Consider the following 4,206-nt stretch of genomic DNA (forward strand, 5'->3'; position numbering starts at 1 on the left):
TCCTAAAAGCTACCCCCTTTTGGTATTTCTGTGATAGCAGCACTGGAGAAGGCAAAGCTAGAAAGGGCTGTCATGCTTGGCAGAGGCTAACAAAAAGCAGGGCACAGACACGTCAGGGCCACTGCAGCTGAGCCCCTGTCCCCGCCAGCATTGGGATTGGTGATGCTATGTTCTGTTTACTCGAGGCCTTTGTGGATCACAGCAATCCAACAACAGCAGTGACAGCTCCTCAGGGCTTTGGGCTACCACCTCCCTCCGTCTGTCAGTCCGTCTGTCTATCTGCCTCGCAGCCACTTGGATTTGGCATCACACTGGCAAGAGCTCAGTGCAGACCCTGAGATGCATTGCAGGATAAAACCGCCTGATCTGGACCCCTTTCAACATGTCCCTACAGGGCCCTGTGGCCGAGTTTGCTGCGGGGCTGCGAGTGCCTCTCCCTGGAGTGCTGTGACGAGACTGGGCTGGCTCCGGCATGGTGCCCCATCCGCTTCAGCACTGCTGGGACCTGGCCTAGGACTGTGGCAGGTTCTGGGACACGCAGGGACAGCGCCATGTGGCTGATGTGCCTAGGGCTGTGTGGCATAGTGATTAAGGGCCCCACTGCTAACCGGGAGTTCAGCCTCACCAGCTTCTCTGTAGCAGCAAGAAGAGTAGCCTATGTCTGTAATGATCAATGATCTGCAGCCTCCGTTCTCTGTCTCATGAGGTCACTATGACTCAGAATTGACCCGACGGCTCTGAGGTTCTCTGTGGTGTTGTGCTGCTTTCAGGGGACATTTTGTGGTCTCAAGAGACCCTGGACATGGATGTCCACTCTGTCTAGACTTCCCATATTGAATGTGGATCAACCTGAGTCAGAGTCAGGCCCAGACAAGGCCTTGCTTTCGTCAGCCCTTATTTCCTGCCTCGTGAAGGCAGCTGCCCCTGAGGACGGTCCTATTGCCCCTGGCATGACACTGGATAATGGTCTTTATCCAACAGGGCAACTCTGGGTCACAGGTAGTCTGAATATCACTGAGTGCAGGGCCCTTGTGCCATCCAAGCTTAGCAGCAAACAATGCCGCGATTGATTAATAATGTCTGCCAAGGCCCTAGGCCTGGGAGAGTGGTGGGCATGCTATTCTGGTCACAAGCCTCTTCGGGTCTCAGGGTTTTAGGAATCCAAGATAAGCACTTGAGAGGGCTGCTGGTGGAGGAATTGCTTTACTTCTCAACTCTGATCCCTACCTTCCTTTCAGGAATTCCTGTTCCGCCAGGAATCTTTAAATGTCCCCCAAAGAGACTTACCATCATGTGGAGTTGGCTGGGGCTGCAGTGGCCTCACTGCTTGGTATTTCCAGAGATTCGGTGGGGATGTCCCCGGAGCAGGCCTCCTCTTTTCCCTGGAGCGAGTGGGGACTTCTGAACCACACTGACCACTGCAGTTCCTGTGTGTCAGCTCCCCCGCTGTCATCAAGCAGCAGTCCTCAATGTAGTTACGACATAGTAAGATAATTGATACATCATTCCAGAATGTGATAACCCAAACCAAACACACGCAGCTACACGACAGACTGAGTCGCTTCTGACTCGTAATGACCCTAGAGGGCGGAGGTGGACTACCTTGTCGGGTTTCCGAGGCTGCCCAGCTTTACAGAAGCAGACTGCCTCATCTTTCTCCCACGGAGTGGCTGGTGGTTTGGAATTGCTAACTTTGCAGCTAACAACTCCAGGCTTTAAGCCCCGGCTTCACTGTTGCCAGACGCCTTAGGTCATACTAAGCTCACTGCCATCTAGTTGATTCTGACTCACAGTGACCCTGTACAGGGTATCAGAGGCTGCCAATCTTTATGGGAGTCAGTTCTCTCCCAAGGAGCGGTCAATGGGATTGAACCATCGACCTTGTGGTTAGTGGTGCAATGCTTACCCAACAATGTCACCTGGGTGGTACAAACAGGCAATGTGCTTGACTGCTGAGGAAAAAATTGGAAGTTCAGAAGAATGTTCTGCTGAAAAATCAGTTCCCTATAAGGAGCTATAAACGGAGAAGAGATTGAAGTGGCCAAGGATTTCATCTTGCTTGGACCCACAATCAGTGCTTGAGTTAGTTTATTGTGCCAACCTGGCCGATAAACACATGTGGGGTTAATTGAAGGGAGGAGGGATAAATGGCTCCATGAGCCTCGCCTTTTGAGTTCTTGGGTCTCTTGCATTGTGATGGTCGGACCAGGGTGCAGCTGCCTTAGCCAGTTCCCTGCTTCAGCTGGCAAGGCTCACTCCCTGCAAGAGATCTCTGAGGAGAAGCCACATGGTCCTACCCCAGATGCAGCCCTGGGTGCTAGAGCAGCCGTGTGGAGACCCCTTCCAGTGCTAAGATGCTTACACATTCACTGACTCGGCTTTCCTCCTGCAGTCGGGGTCACAGTGTGTGTTTTGTGAGATGGAGGAGGACTTTGTGGATTGGTGTTGGACATATGAGTTAATGTTGAGCTTGTGGGTTTGGGCAGTGCTGGATTGGGATGTTTTCTTTAATTGCACTTAACCTTTATATAAAACTCTCTCTTATCCATGAGTTTCCGTGAATTTGTTTCTCTAAAGTACCCAGACTAACACAGAGAACAAAGAGCAGCAGACAAGAGCTCAAAGGACACACAGTCTTGGGTAAATCCCCTGCACGAGACTTCTTTACAGTGTTGAAAAGCCAGGATGTCACTTTGAACACTCCGGTGCATCTGACCTGAGCCATGGTATTCTCCATGGCCTCATGGGCACATGAAAGTTGGACACTGGGTAAGGAGGACTGAAGAAGAATCAACGCGTTTGAACGATGTGCTGGTGAAGAATATTGAAGGTACCAAGAACTGCCAACAGAACCAACCATTCGGCCTTGGCAGAGGTACAACCACACCGGATGGCGAGACTGCGTCTCACATACTTTGGCCATGTTGTCAGGAGAGCCAGTTCCTGGAGAAGGATGGCATGCTTGGTCAAGGGAGGGGCAGCGACGTGGAGGGAGACCTGCGACAAGATGGACAGACGCCATGGGCTGAAACATGACAGCAATTGTGTGGACGCCACAGGACCGGGCAGTGCTTTCTTCTGTTGGCCACTCATCCCTCTGAGTCAGAACCGACTGTTAACCTAAAGATCAGTGGTTCAAGCCCACCAGCTGCCCTGTGGGAGAAAGATGAGACTGTCTGCTTCCGTAAAGATTTACAGCCTTGGAAACCCCTTGGGGCCATCCCCTCTGCCCTACAGGGTCCGTGTGAGAGGGAATTGGCTCTTGGGCAGTGGGAGGTCAGTTCCCCTCCAGCAAACTCGGGGCACTATGAGCCAGAGTCGACCTGATGGCCCCGGGCTCCCTGGGACTGCAGTACTTAAGTCCGCACCTCCGTGTGCTGAATCCAGACGTGGAAAAGGAATGAGAACCTTCTAAAAATACAGACCATGCAGAATCGCATTTCACGCAGACTCAGGACGCCGCTCAGTTTGCAGGCAGTTACAATTCTGGGGGATGAATTTCCCTTGGTTCCGACTCTGCTTCCTCCGCCCAGAGGGGATGGTGGGAAACATCTTCATCTCCAGCCCATGGCTCTGTCCTTCCCCCTGAGCACCAGAATCCAGTGAGCCCCATGCCCTACCCACCGCCTTGCCAATAGCACAGTCCCCATTGCAGTCAGGTGGGTGAAGACAGCTGTTGTTGGGGGCAGTGGGGGGCGGTGGGTTACGAGGGGGGCTGCTGATGCAAGTCCAGCAGTTCAAAACCACCATCCGCTCAGCAGGAGAGAGAGGGGGTTTTCTACTCCCCAAAAGAGATACAATCTTGGAAACTCACAGAGGCAGTTGTACCCTGTCCTGTAGGGTCACCATGTCTTGGACTTGACTTGGAAGGGGATGTTGTTTCAATGCAGATTCTGAGCCAGTCTGTCTGGGTGGACAGGCACCTTTTCCACCAGGTGTGGAACCAGAACAAACTGGTTGGAAGCCCTGAGGAAACTGGGCCAGTGAGGTCCTGGACCACCAGCCTTTCAGGTCCCAGCCTCTGTCCGACACAGCTGTGCCCAGCACCCCCGGACAACCGCGTGGTCCCCGCTTCCACCGCAGGGACAGCCGCCTGGAGCAGCCGTGGTGCTGGAAAGAAGGGCCACGTAGAACAGCACCACCTGAGATGGAGTGAGGTGTCGGCCCAGGATGGGGGAAGGACCAGAGACTGCCACAAGAGGGACC

Source organism: Echinops telfairi, unplaced genomic scaffold (assembly GCF_000313985.2).
Source record: "Echinops telfairi isolate 266 unplaced genomic scaffold, ASM31398v2 ScPeMD7_5;HRSCAF=22, whole genome shotgun sequence".
NCBI lineage: Eukaryota > Metazoa > Chordata > Mammalia > Afrosoricida > Tenrecidae > Echinops > Echinops telfairi.